Source organism: Theobroma cacao, chromosome 6 (genome assembly GCF_053813885.1).
Source record: "Theobroma cacao isolate CCN51 chromosome 6, ASM5381388v1, whole genome shotgun sequence".
Lineage (NCBI taxonomy): Eukaryota > Viridiplantae > Streptophyta > Magnoliopsida > Malvales > Malvaceae > Theobroma > Theobroma cacao.
Window position 1 is genome coordinate 8,338,290 of NC_142644.1, and position 16,190 is coordinate 8,354,479.

The window sequence follows — 16,190 nt, forward strand, 5'->3', positions numbered from 1 at the left end:
TCAACCTTGGAAAACACTGTAGCTCCCTGTAATTGATCGAAAAGATCATCAATCCTCGGTAACGGATACTTGTTCTTAATGGTCATTCTGTTAAGCTGTCGGTAATCGATACATAATCGAAGTGTACCGTCTTTCTTTTTCACAAATAAAACTGGTGCTCCCCATGGAGATATACTAGGGTGTATAAAACCCTTGTCCACCAACTCTTGCAATTGTACTTTCAACTCCTTCAACTCTGCCAGAGCCATTCTATATGGAGGGATAAAAATAGGTGCGGTACCTGGAAGTAAATCAATAGGGAACTCAAGCTCTCGATCAGGAGGCAGTCCCGGTAAATCATCAGGAAATACATCAGGAAACTCACTTACTATCGGGACATCCTCTAACTTAGGTTCCCCTTTTAAAGTATCAATCACGTATGCCAAATAAGTCGGATACCCTTTCTGCACTAATTTCGAAGCTTTGATGGCCGAGATTACACAGGATGGTAATACTCGGCGTTTCCCTACAAACACAATCTCTGCTCCCTCCGAATTTCGGAGAACAACTTCCTTTCGAAAACAATCCACGTTCGCCCGATGTGCAGTTAACCAGTCCATACCCAATATTAGATCAAAATTCAAGATCTCTAGAGGAATTAAGTCACCCCTAAATTCTTCCTCGCCTACCCTTACCCCACAGTCTCTATAACAACTGTTTCTAACTAGCTTTTCTCCTAAAGGGGTGTGAATTACAATTTCTTCCTCTAATGGTGACAAGTTTCTATTAGCAATTGATGCAAATGTGGTGCTCACATAAGACCTATCTAAGCCAGAATCTATCAAAACATAAGCATCTTTATCAAATAAAGACATAGTACCTGTCACTGCTCCAGGTCGGACCTGTGCCTCATCTTCCGTCACAGCGAAAACTCTTGTCGAGGTACGAGTCTGTGGTCTCGAAGGTGGATGTGCCGGGGTATTACTCTCCACACCGGACCGTATGGCCACTCCTTGTCTCGGTGGTAACCCAGAAGAATCTCTCCTTTGTATATCAGTGCGAGCTGGTGAAGATGATGCAACTACCGTGGCTCGTCCTAACCGTGGGCAATTACTCCTAATATGACCCGTCTGTCCACATTGGAAACATCTTGTTGGCTCTTTACATAGCCCACTATGATAATTCCCACAATTTCTGCATCTGTCAGAACCTCCGAAACTCTTCCCAGAACCAGTCATAGCAGATCTGCTAAACCTCGAAGGTCTCTGTTGTGATGGTGGAAATGGAGGTCAAGGAGATGTCACGGAAACAAAAGTAGTACTCCCTAAAATCGTTGAGTCCTTGCCTCTTTTTACTGGCTGACTAGAAGACATACCAGGATTCCTCCTTTTTGCAAACTCAGTCCGAATCCTCCTATTCTCAATCGCGAGCTTCTCAGCCCGTAAAGCCATCTGTACCACCTCCTTATGTGGCTCCCTACCAGTCACTGTCATTCGCTCTCTAATCTCATTACGGAGCCCTTCCTCGAAATAGCTGGTCTGATCCTGCTCAGATTTCACCAGATCCGGCACATATAACATCAACTCGTTAAAACGAGTCTCGTACTCCTCTACAGTTAGATTTCCCTGTTTCAAACTCAGAAATTCTCTCTTCTTTTCTTTCTGATGGAAATAAGTGAAATACTGACCATCGAATTCCCTGAGAAAATCAGACCATGTCTGAGGAGTAGCGGAATGGGACTTCATCGAATTTCACCAAGTACGAGCCCTCTTCTCTAATAATCTCGTAGCCACCATCAGCTTCATGTCGTCGTCTAATCTCATATCAGAGAGTGTCTCTGAAACCTGATTAATCTAGTCCTTTGCCACCGTGGCATCCAACTCACCCGTGAAAGATACACAACCCAATTGCCTAGCCTCCTTCAGCTTCTTGGAAATGGATACATCCTGTACTGGTGGTGGAACTAAAGGAGTAGTTGGAGGCACTACAGGTGAAACTTGACCAGTCTGAGCTTGACCAGCCATTGCTGCAAAGAAAGCTGCCAATGCTTGTGCTGCCTCAGTAGGCATGGCGGGAATACCCGTAGGTGGCTGAGGAGATGGAGGATGTGGAGGACTATTGGCCTGCTCAGCAGCAGGTGCTGCCTGAATGGTAGATGCAGCTGATTCCTCCTCTACTGTATCCGGCTGATGACGTTGGGAACGACCTCTTCCCCTCCCAACCGATCTAGTGAGAGGTGGGCGTCCGCGTCGAGGAGGCATTGTAATCTATAAAAAAATACGAGCAAGTTTAGGTAACCTTAGGCTCTATATGCAGATGCATGCATTCTATTCAACCTAACTTAATCCGGGGCCACACTGATATTGTAATTTTTTAAAACCACTTTAAAACCAAAAACTCTTATCTTTAAAACCAAAAGCTCTGATACCAATAGAATTGTCACGACCCGGAACCTCCCTCAGGCCCATGACAATCGCCGCGACGTCCCGATTGACACTCATTATCCGGAATGCCAACCGGAACCCCGCAAGGCTTGCATATCAGTTTCTTTCCTTTCCTGTGAGCAATCATTGTTAAATATCGAGTTTTTAGAGAATATTTACTATTTTAGATCAAAAACAATCAAAATAAAATTTTCGCCACACAGAGGTATTTTGGTCATTTTTTCTCAAAAATTTCAAAACTGGCTAAAACGTAATATACAAGTACAAAATACATAATTCATATTCAAAATGAGTTTAAAAGTCTAAAATCTTCATTTAAAACGAAATTACGATTATTTGAATATAATAAGAAAATAAAAGAAATATTAAGGGAAATATTCTATTTTCTTATAAAACAATATTTATAGAGTTATACGTGAATACTTTTTATAGCGTAAAAGCTAAATAAATTTATACATACTGAAATACAGTAAGCCAAAATATTTAATTTAATTTACAATAACAAGAGGGCCCCCGAATGAACAAAAGTAAAGAGGACTGTGAACCTACGGTTTGGACAATGCAGACCCAATGGTAGTCCTCGATGAGATCAGCTATCTACAGTCTATACTGAACCTGAAATGGGTGGAAAGGAGTTGGGTGAGATTTTGCAATCCCAATGAGTAAATAGACATTATCATAAATATCTAAAGGCGAGTAAAATGGAGGCAAGTTTAAACAACAAATTTCAACCCATTTCATAATGTTTTCAATTTATTTCTTAAACCATAAAATATTTGCAATTTACCAAAATAGTTGTTAAGGCTTATGTCTTTTATTAAAACAAGGCTCAAGCCAAAACTAATCCTCAGGGATACCTTGGCCGAGGCATCTAACCGAGTCCGCCAAGGGTGTTAAAATATTCACACGTGAAACACATTTTTATTTTTAAAACCAGTCGTTCCTTGGCGTTGGCCGAGTTACACATTCACGTGGGGGTTCGACGTGAAGTGAGCTCTAATACTACCCCAGGAGTTACCCTCCTCGCCTCTACAACCGGAGTAACTATATAACTGGGTTTACCGTACCCCTCTAATAGGCAGTCCACAGAAACCCGTCACTGTAGTGACTAACCCACCAATTTTAATAAAATTTCGACAGTATAACGTGGCTTTTATTTATTTATCCAGCCTGCATAGTAAAATAACTTACATAAATTTTCCAATGCATTCACAAAATATAGCCACATATACTCATTTCTCATAAGCCATTCGTAGGAAAATATATATTTTTCAAGTCAATTTGTAGCCTCCAATTGCTCAATTTCATAATCAATACAACATATTTTTATTTGTCACATTTATTCCTAAAACATCAAAAATCCCGTTTTAATCTCGTTCTCATTTCATAAAATACATAAAGGGCATTTAAAAATAAACTCTAGATAATTTACAATAATAATAAGTTTACTCACCGTTTGTACAAACTAAAAGCTTTCTAAGCGCCCCGATCACTACTTGTCGGGTACGACTTCTTTGCCTTTTCCGGAAGGCTCTCCTCCTAGACACATTACAAAAATTTACACAATTCATCACATTGATGCTAAATCACTATATAATTAACTTAAATCCTATACTAATGCACGGTATGAAATGCAATAGCCTAAAACGGCTTAAATGCGGTATTAACCTATTTTTGGCACTTTGCTCGATAAATTGCTAACGCGCTCCATTTTAGCTCTAAATCATCCCATTCTCTCTCCAACATTTCTAACCATTAAATATCAGCCAATAACCTTCTAAAAACAACAAAATCAGCTCACTCCCTTCCTTGGAAAATTCGGCCAAAAATGGGACATTAAGTCGGTTAATTTTCTACTTTGTTTTTCTATCACGTTTAATCGTTTTTCATCATTTTCTCTTCATTTTCCTTAGAATAAAATCAATTCATCATCATTGTACAGCATTGAGCATCTAGCCAAGAGTGGGTATTGTGAAAATTTACTGATTTCTTGCCCAATTTAATTTCTAAACACATTTAACTAACTAAAACTATCAATTTAACTAAAAATCAAAACCTAAAAATTTCAATTTCTCTCTCCTAGAATTTCGTCCAGCCCTTGATATCACTTTTTGATCTCTCTCCTCAAGCATGCTAAATGGAAATAAAGGCATAGGAAAGGTAGAAATCAAGCTAAAATCGAAAAATCTTACCGTTAGACGCGTAAACGGTCGAAAACCGCGAATTTCCCTTTGAATTTTCTTGTTTCTCTTTGGTTTTTCTTTTTTTCTTCCTTTCCTCTCTATTTCCTCTCTTGTTCTTCCTTATGGCCGGCCAGCACTCAAAATTTGGGTTTAAATGGCTGACTTTTCATTAAAATAATATTATTTCATTAAAAAATGCCATGTGTCACTTTCCCATTGGCCCATTTTTAAAATTTCATCCATTTGTTTCCAAATTTTCACCATACACTTGTCCCACATATCCATAGCTTAGATAAAATTCTCAGACTTATCCAAAGTCTCGGTGGAGTAATTTTTTGAAATTTACACTTTTGCCCCCGTAAAAGTCAAAAATTACATTTTTGCCCCAAAAATTGAAAAATTGCCCATAGACATATTTTTCATCCCTTATACTCATACCATTCTCCAATTTGTCAAATTTGATCTAAATTCTCTCAAAATCTCAAATTTTGTCCGTGGGTGGCAAAATTACGATTTTGCCCCTACACTCCAAAAATCACCAGAATTAAACTTTTTCACTTCCTATCATTAAATTATACTCCAAATAGTTAATCTTGGTCAAAAATTTCACTCCATGATCAAATTATTATCTTAGGTGGTAAAATGACGATTTTGCCCTTGAACATCAAAATTTCCAATTTTACCCCAAATGAACCCTCGAACTCCGAACAATCATTTTTGTCATTCTTGGACTATAAAATATTAAATTTCATCCTACAATTCCTATTTGAACTAGTTCGAGGTTAAATCAATTTAAGTGTAATGTTAGGTACAATATCAGGTTTCGTCTATTCTTATGTGCTTTTCTAGCGTAATAACATGCTACTCAATGCATGTATATCATGACATGTATTTATAGGGTCGGGTTTTACATAATCGGAGAGGTGTAAATTATGATATTGTCAGTCTATCTCTAACCATCTTAAAAATTTTAACAATGTGATTATTTTCATCAAACATTTTTAATAGACCTTCCATTATAGATTTGTTGTTATTATCATTAGAGAAAACATCTAGTCAATTTGATATATCATTTTTAATATTGTAAACGTACAGCTGAGCAAATTTTGGTTTGTTATCAATCGTAGGAAGAAGAAAACCTGTTTTGTGATGAAGCTATCCATTAATTTTAAAAGTGTAAAAGCCTGGTCTATTGTTGATTGAGTTATCTATTTTTTCTCCTAATGATGTAAATTGGAATATACTATTATACATTCTTATGTTATCTTTAAATTTCATTCTTGTTTGATTTGTGTTGTCATTAAGCAACTGATTTAGGAAGGAAGGTGTTTGTTTAAATGAATGTATTTTGACTATTTTTTCTTGACAACAAAGACTAAAAGTTGAATTTCTACTTCTCTTTGATATGTTAGTTCTTTCTTCATACCACATATGAGAAAAGCAAAAAGGACAAACATAATCGGATCTTCCAAAGCAAGAAGTTGTGAAGCAATTCCCTATTAAATTGATTAAGAATAATAGTAAGCATTAGTTAATGATAATATTGAAACAACATTTTAAATAAGTTAGTACATCTGTATTGATATTGTTTGACATACATAAATGTATAGAAGTTGTCCTTTAAAGCGATAATTATGGTTATTGGATCGATAATCAACATCTTCCATGCAACCTTCATAATTTTGGTTAAAGAATAATTCAATCATAAATTGTTTATATGGTTTTGCATGTTATAAAAAAAGGAGAAAAACAAGGCTAGTATAATGTAGGGGATTTTAAGAAAGATAAGTTTACTGTTAAGATCGGCATCGAAGACCTTTGATGACCCAAGAGCGTAAAATGCAAAATCAAAAGGTTAATAGATTCGACAAAAATTGTCAGTTGTAATTGAAGTATTTTTTTGGGAAAAATAACTTGAGGTAGATGAAGGAAAATATGTGCAATTAAATTTTCTCTTTCTGTAAGGAGTATTTGTTGAACCAATCATAGCAATAACTATAATAGGTGCAACTCGAATTATTTGCAATTCTCCATGACCATTTGCAGTAGAATGGAGAATTACATGTTCTCCTATAGGCACATAGATACATTGGGTTAGAAGGACATTATTCGTGTTGTTATGTCGAGGAGGAAATTCTCTTCAAATTTGGGATGAGTAACTATCACCTTCAGATATAACAGGATTAGAATTGACAGAATTCTTTATCTTCCTTAATCTTTTAGCTCTCAATATTTTGATTCTATTACATCTATTTTGTTTACTATAATTATTTTTATCCGTGAAGACAAACTTATTACCATGAAAGGAAGATCTAACAGAAACCTAAAAAATTAATAACATAAAAAGTAATGATATGACCTAGATACAAAAAAAAAAAAAACAAATAAACAAAGTGAGAACCAAAAAGATGCAAAATGAAAAGGCAAAGTAAGGTTGAAAACTTTAGAGCGCTCAATTGCTACTTACTGTGATATTCAATAAAAAAAACTAAAAAATGCTATAGAACAAAAAAGCATGTACACATTAGACAAATAGGTGACAAAATGCCATGTGGCTAATGTTATAACTGACAATAAGAATATAAGAGAAAATTTGAATGTCATGTTTATAATTAGAAAATTGAAAATATTGGAAATAGTTCAAGATTGCATCAATTCAATGTAAAAAAATTGTACATTTAAAAGCAGTAGATAAACAAATATGAAATTCAATCTATGATATGAATATGCAATAATATTATAAAACCTTGTGATAAATCATATTTACATTTTAGACATTGATATATTAGCATATATGAGTTGTTGATCATGATTTTTCTTCGATTTTTAGAATCATAAACATCTAAGTCATGGTAAAATATGTTTTTATACATATATTATTAATGTTGGCACTGTTGTTCTCATGATTAAATATACAAATAATGCAAAGCTACCAGCAATACGTAAAGGAACTCAACCATATTAAATAAACAACTATTTTCATGAAAAAAATAAATATATAAATTTGAAAAAAAAAACATACATCTTTTCACAATCAACTGTACATATAATTAGAAGGGAAAAGAAATCGTAAAATGATGAATATAAAATAAACAAAAAATGAACAATCAATGTCATTAACCATAATTTTTCTTTTTAAAAATTACACAATCGGTAATTATAAATGGTTTGTGAAGTAGAATAGATAAATGTATTAAACAAATTAAATAGAAAGATAGTTATAAAAAATAGTTAACTATACAACCAACTAGTCTTGCAAACACAAAGCTACCAAGATCTTTAAACTTTACACAATCAACCACCTGTTTGGTTTACAAAAATAGTAAAGAGTAGAAATAATTATATGGTGAAAGAAATAAAAAATCACAATAATTCTATTTTCTACTAAAAAACCTATCATGAAAACAATAATAAATTGTATAAATTGTGATTGCAAAAATTATGTAAAGCAAAGCACATAAATGAATAAAAAAGAATAAATAAAAACATAGTAGAAAAGACCATTGACAACACATAGGAACAACCTCTGTTAATTTTAAGCAATGCAGTGTCAAAACTTTGTTAAACCGACAATCTTTTTTTTTTGGTTCACACCAATGTTAAATAATAAAAAATTATATGTAATTCAAATGTGTAATTGTTTTTTTATAAATATAAGGAAACAATACCAACACTCTCAAAGTAATCAAAAAATAAACACATTTAAAACTTAAGATTTAAGAATATTATATGCACTAATCTCACAATAAGCTCTATATATTATTACTCTATTAATGATAGATTGCAATTAAATAGTAATAATTAGCTTACAGGTTGAAGGAAATTATAACTCATGCTAAAAGTAGCACAAAATCAAATATATAGGTATTTAATAGAAATCCAACGGTTAATTTCTTAAAAAGCTAAGGATCAGCAAGGGTATATATTTCATAAATTCATAGTTAGTTTATTTGAGTATGAGAAGATAAAAAAATTAATTCCTTTTTCTGGGAGTTTGAGATTTATAAGTTCATGTGTGTGGTTTAGTTAGTTATAGTATTTTTTTTTAAGACAATAATTGTAGTGAATTGACTTGTATAAGACATTAATTATAAGAAGAAATAATGAAAACAAAAGATCTAATTAGTTTGGTATTCACATTAGAAAAATAGAACTAGAAGAGAGTATATACAAGTAATCATCAATTTTGGACCAAGAATGAACCGTGGTTCTTGAAAAAAAAAATTCACACTAACAATCACAACAAAAGGCTATAAAAAAAATAACAAATAAAGCATCTGTAAAAAAAATACCACATCAAATCAAGATTTGGTGTTTTCAATCTGTTGAAAGAAATGTATATTCACTTAAAAGAAATAGGCATTAAAAAAACAACGATATGTAAATAAAGTATTTAAAAAGTTGCAAATACAATCATAACAATCAAAGAAACAATGGTACACAACACATGTAAACAGATTAGGCAAATACGCAAGTAAAATATCAACTTGGCCAGCTAAATTTGACTAAATTAAAAAGAACAACATGCCCACCAATCAAAAACGAAACCGAAACAGAAAGAAGTTAACACATATAAGAATAAGTATCAATTATAAAGTCAAGTCATATTTAATCATGATCACAAAGGAATTCTCCGATGATTACAAACTCAAATATCCAATTATTTTAAATATATCACTATAATTTAAAAGACTTATATCTACAAATTAAATATAAATAGCAAAGTAAATAATTACATTTAATATTTGCATCTGATAAAAAGCAAAACAAGAAAAATAAAGAAATACAATTAACAAATTTAGACTAAATGAAAACATAAGTAATAAACAATGGGTTGTCACTTTATAATTATGCAGAACTATTATTCAAATTGTAAAGCACCCAAAAAAAAAGCAAACAAAAATAAACAAACTTTACAATATTTCATAATAGTAACAATAATATAAAACTGTCTTTGAAATTATAAAACATCCAGAAAAAAGAAAACAAAAATAAAAATACTTTACAAACTGCATTGAGTGTCGCCTTTGAGATCTTGTAATAAACACAGTAATGAATTGCCAAAAATATCGAGATAAAATTATGAACATTACACTTTATAATAAAAGTCATCAAATAATATAACAATTGAAGAATATAACGTATAGCATGAATGCTCACATTGAATATCATAATAAATTTCACAACTTTATGCTTAATGCACGCCATTGACTGAATGAATATTGTTTAGCACAATTATAGTTTTGTTTATATTCTAATATCAAGAATGGGAAGATTGCTTTGTTCTTTGATAGCATGCTTGGTTCACTGGAAAGAATAAAATGAGAATAGAAAAGTCATTCCAAGAGAATAGAATAGAGGAAGAATAACTATTCTATAGATTGGTTTATGGGAATGGAATAGAATAGGAATTGCTATTATTACCTATTCCATTGTTTGGTTGGCAGGAATAATTTTAAGAATGGTTAAGGAACAATGGGTAAATGATAAAAATACCCTTTATTAAAATTTAAAGATTTTTTAATTAAAAAAAAAAACTATGATGAAAAAAAATACTCTTTATTAAAATTAAAGAATTTATTTTGTTAAAAGATAAAAATATTCTGAGCAATAAAATCAAAATAACTTTTACTATAATTAAATAATATTTTCACCAGAATACAAACATATTTTTATTATAATTTAATAATATTTTGTATTAGAAGCTAATTAGACCTTTTATTATAATTAAATAATATTTAATATTAAAAAGATAAAATATATTCTTCATTAAATTTAAATAATACTAAATAATATTCTTTATTACATTTATTATATTCAAATAATAATATTAAATAATATGCTTTATAATATTTATTATAGTTAAATAATATTAATATATTAAATAATATTTAAATATTTTCATTTCCTCTTTTTTGAAAATGAAGTAAAAAATTTTGGTTCTTTTGTGCTTTAAAGAGAGAAGGAGTGAGGAAGAGGGAGAAAACAATAGGTTTAGTATTTTTTATAAGGTAATTTTTTAAATTGTAAAAGGATATATTAGTCTAATCAACTTTTTTTTTATTTTCAACAATTTGGAATAGCCATTACCAAATGAGGCTTTGGTAATGGCTATTCAGGCTTCTCTTGGAATAACTATTCTTCATAATAGTCATTCCATTGAACCAAATGTAGTTTTATCTTAAGAATAAGAATAGGGGAGGAATGGCTATTCCATTTTTCCCAACCAAGCATGCCCTGAAAGTTTAAGAAACGTTCTTAAAAGCATTTTATTTAATCATCAGACACAATTTTTTTTCCTTTTATGTTTCTTGTACTCAAGAGTAAAGAGATAAACAAATAGAATCATATTAAAATTAAATAGTTAGAAATGTCACAAATTATAACATATTCCATTCGTTTTAGCATTTTACTTAATTGCAAGAATGGCATTCCTTCAATGGATACAATGCAAAACTACAAAATTCTATTCATAATAATATAAATTTAGAATGTAAATACATGGTCTGTTTTGATAAAAAGGAATAACAAATCATCAACATTCCACAAACACTGATTTCCCACAATTCCTCGATTGAGAGGATAAACTATTTCAAATCTCAATGACAGGAAAAGAGCCAATAGAATGAGAAATTCCCATTGTTATTTCCAAGATAGTATAGATTTTTTCTTTTATTTTTCCTAATCAAATTTCACCTTATCGGTATCAGTCAACCTTTGCATAGCATTATTCTACATCTAACATTGTTAATTTTGCTATAACCTGTAATTCTTATACTTTGATTGACTTTCTTTATACCTTAACATTTATTCCATTCTAGCAGTTTAAGGTTAGCCCATGATTCCAAACCATGCCTATAGGAAGTTCCTATAAATGACTTGGGTTGCTTTAAGTGTAATTTGATTTCTATTTGAATAGGCTACATTTCTTTATCTAAATTGCTCTAAGTTCTTGATTAGTAAAACCATTGGAATCTATTCATTCAAGCAACGATAGTTAATGGGATATTTATACATTAATTTATATTTCTCGAGCTTGACTAATTTATAACAGATATCTTCAAGCATGCTTGCAACTTCCATCGAAGTGCCATACTTTTTACTTTAGTTTGCTTATGGGATATCCATATACTAATTCTTGGAAGATATTTTTCAAACTTTTTTCTCTTCCTTTCACAACTAAAAACATTGACATGATCTAAAGCTTGAAACAATTCTTTACTCCTTTGTAAAGAATAAATAAGTATAGTAAAATCAATATAAATTTAAATGGTGAATGTATGAAAAAAAAATGGAGCAAAATAACGAAAAGGGCAAAGTAAAAAGAAAACATAGCACCATTTTCCTCTATGGAAAGGACAAACTATTTCAAATTTGAATCAATGGAAAAGAGCCCAAAAAAATTAATTTGGAGTGGTAAAAGGAAAGGGGTATGCACTTAAAATCAAATACTCAAACTCCAAATGAGTCAAACTTGTTAAGGAATAACTACAAAGGTGAATTTTTTTATTTGAAAAACCTTTGGTTTTTTATGATTTTGTTTATAATCATAACATCATTCAATATAATCCTTGTGAGATGCTTTCAAATTTTCTACTTTGTTTGAAGGGATCATCATGATAACAAAAGTTGCAACTTTTTATTTTAAAAAATTTTAAGGTTGAATTGAATAATAGAAAAAGTTGCAATCTTTCAAATTTTGATATAAAGCAACAATGGCATCCCCTCTTCTTTCTTATACTAATGTTAATTATGGACTTTATGGCATGCTAAAGTTGGGAGGTAGAGTCAAATAAAACTCAAATGCTAAATAAAATATAGATAAGAAAGATAATGCACAATGAAAACTCTGAATGTAGGAAAATTAATTTAAAAAGACCAAATAGCCAAACATACCTGAAAGCAGTAGTACCATTTCAACCCAAGGAAAAAACATCAATGAAGCAGCATTCTCTGAGAGAAGCATGGACTGATTAGCAACAACAACACCCTCAAGAACCGAAAAAAAATAACAAAAGCTTGCAGAAAGGAAAGAAAGATCTGGAAGCCAAAAAAAGCTTGAAGCAAGAGTGTAACATCAAAACATGAAAAAAATGATGGACAATGGTACAGAAGACACCATACCCCAAGCCAAAAGCCATTTCAAAGCACAGATTAGCTAAGCCATATAAGGAGCATCTGTGGAGAATTCTCGATAGAAAAAAATCTATTTCAATTTATTTAAAATCTATTTCAATTCCATCATACTGCATAATCACAAAATCTATTTCAATTCCAATTGTACACAATGTCAAAGTGTAAGGACTAAATTGACCAATTTTTAGATAGGTGGACTAAATTGATGAAAACATTATCGTATAGGGACTTCTTGTGAAATACCCCATACTTTGATATAGTGATAAATAAAGTTGATCGAATGCAAATTGAGGTCAATTAAAATGTTTAAAAGTGATAAAAGACGAAAGGAGTAGTTTAGGATAAAATATTTCGCAAGTGAGAAAATAACAATAAAATAATAATAATTTTATCAGAGGAGAATTTGTGAGATAAAAGGCAATTCAGAAGTCAAGTGAGGCATAATAAGGTATTTCAAGTACCAAGGAGACAAGATAAAATTTTTAAAATATTAATATTTAGTCGGATGTCGAAGTCAATCAAGAAGGAGGATCATATGGTTGATCCAAGTGGGGGAGAAGATGACAAGCGCGACTCTATAAAAATATTTGTCATGACATACACGTGATGGATAGCATGTTTGCATGCTAAGAGAGTCCCGAAAAAAAAATTTACAAAAGTCGGTATTGTATCTAAAGATTCAACAAAGTTGAGTTAAACCTCAAACTAGATCAAATAGAGAATTTACGATGAAATTAAGAATTTTAAAGTCCCAGAATGGTTTAATATGGTGATTCAGAGTTCAAGGATCAATTTGGAGTCAAATCGAAATTTTCGTTATCCAAGGGCAAAATGGTCATTTGCCACCTAAGGACATAAATGGTAATTTTTAGAAAAGATTTTTGGCCCCATTTGACTTATTGGAGTAAGATTTGAGGTTTATAAGTGAAAAATTTTAATTTCGGTATAATTTGGAGAAAAAGAGTAAAATGGTAATTTTGCCATCCGGAATCAAAAATTTAATTTTTGAAAGGATTTTGATCAAATTTAATTATTTGGAGTGTGAAATGAGTATGAGGAGTGCAAATTATGCATTATGGCAAATTTTCAATTTTTGGGGCAAAAATGTAATTTTTGAAAAGTTCGGGGGCAAAAGTGTAATTTTGAAGAATTTGCTCCACCAAAACTTTGGAAAAATCTGGAAATTTCACTTAAGACTTGGATAAGTCAAAGGGAATGCATGGTGGAAAAAGTAGGACAAATGGATGGCTAGAAAAAAAAATGAATTAATAAAATATTTAAAATATGAATAAAATAATATTATTTCATTAAACAATAAAAAAGGCATAAAAAAAATCAGCCCACCCATTCTTCTTCTTCAACATTCGGCCAAGCAAGAAACAAGAGAGAGAAAGGAGAAAATAAAACCCTAGCTAAGAAATTTAAAGGGAAAATAGGTGGAAATTCAAAAATCAAGTGAAAAAAGGTAACATTTCTTAAATTTGTCTTGTGCTTTACCTTTCCCATGCATTTTCCATCATTTTTCATGGTTGAATCATGTGATTTGAGGATGATTTGAATTCTGGTCATATGGGTTTAGAGAGAGAAAGTTGTTAGATAAATTTGATTTTGAGCTATGTTAGTGTTTAGTATTAGTTTAGCATGTTTATGAGTAAAACAATAAGAAAAATATTTATCTTCTCCATGAATTTCCCTAGGCCGAATCTAGCCAATGATATGTGAGGATGAGGTTGACTTTATTTTAAGAGATTTGGGTGGAAAAATGATGAATTATGAGGTTTGAAATTAAATGGGAATTTTCGGTGTAATAAATTGAAATTTTTACCCACTAGGGGTAAAAGCGTAATTTATAGTTCGGACTGATAAATTGGACCAAATTCACAGTCATTGAGGTATTGTGGATATAATTGGATAATTGAAATTGAAATGGATGGAATTGGAGTCGAATTGGGGATTTTAAGAATTTACACCGTGTATAGGCGAGTTAGGTCGGACACCGCAATTAAGCGATTGTCTAGACATTTCAAATCCTATCTAGTGCATACGCATGGATAAGAGCCTGAAATAATTTATGATAAATTGACACAATTTATTGAATTTTGTGTCATGGATTATGGATAGGTGGTGAGTCAATTGTTTCGGGTAAGGGACTGCACCCAAAGGCGGAAGATAGGAGTATTTCTACTCCTAATACTGTGAGTAAACTTATTATCGTCTTAATTATCTAGAGTAGTTTTATACAACTGTGTGATTTTATGGAAAATGGGTTTAAATGGTAAATTGCTATGTTTTAAGAGAAATTGTAATTTTATAAAATGATTTTATAAATTTTCTAGAAAATCGAATATTGGTTTTGAAAATAGAGTAATTGGAGACTGCTAGTTTGTGTTGCAAATTTATGGTTTTGAATTGAATGGCTTATGACAATAAATGAGCATGAATGGCTAAATTGATTTTGGTGTTAGAATTATTTATACTGTGTATTCAGCCTTGAGAGGCTAGGTTGCGATAAATTGCCATGTCATGCTAGAATGAATTTTATTGATTGGTGGATTATATATTAATTATTTACTGCAGAGGGGGTTCCGTGGACCAGCCTATTAGAGGGGCACGGTAAACTCCATTATATTATTACCTCGAACGGAGAGGCGCGTAGGGTATCTCCTGGGGTAAAGCTTAGGGTTCACTTCACGCCAAACCACCACGTGAAGGGGAACTCAGCCAACGCCAAGGAACGGCTGTATTTTTCTCAAACTAAAATATATTTTAAGTGTATACAAAATTTTAACAGCCTTGGCGGACTCGGTTAGATGCCCTGCGCAAGGTATCACCGAGTATGAGTTTTGGCACGAGCCAAAGTTTTAAGAAATTCATAAGCCAAGTTGATTACTCGATTTATATGGATTGATTTTATTTGGTTGAAATGAACTGAAAGGTAATGAAATTACGGTATGATGACTTATTTTAATTGTCTCCATTTACTCGACTTTAGATACTTTAGATGGTATCTGTTTACTCACTGGGATTATAAAATCTCACCCCTTCTTCCTATACATTTTTCAGGCTCAGGACAGTTTGTAGATAGTCGAGTAAGACGAGAACTAAGCTCGGAACTGCATTATAGAAAGTAAGAGTTCACAGTCTTACATCCTCTTGGTCAATTGGAGCCCACGTGTCATTACAGATCAAAACTTATATTTTGGTTATCTGTATTTCTATTCATACAATTTTTACTTTACTTTCATGTGCGAAAAATTATTTACGAATATTTCTATAAAAATTTATTTTATGAGAAAATAGAATATTTTATTTATTATTTTTGAATAGTACTAGTTGTCAACAATTTGCTTTCAAATGAACGTTTTAGATACTTAATTGTTTTTAAATCATTAAATATATATTTTCTGCTTACCTACTACATTTTTAGCAAGTTTTGAAATTTTTGACG

General features: G+C 31.5%; 1 long non-coding RNA gene across 1 annotated transcript; it reads left to right on the forward strand.

Moving 5' to 3' along the window:
• The first annotated feature begins 13,868 nt into the window (after positions 1-13,868).
• Positions 13,869-15,913, forward strand: LOC148762053 (uncharacterized). Its single transcript, XR_016027229.1, has 3 exons — positions 13,869-14,207; positions 14,864-14,937; positions 15,806-15,913. It is a non-coding gene; the product is annotated as an uncharacterized LOC148762053 (long non-coding RNA).
• Positions 15,914-16,190: the final 277 nt, after the last annotated feature.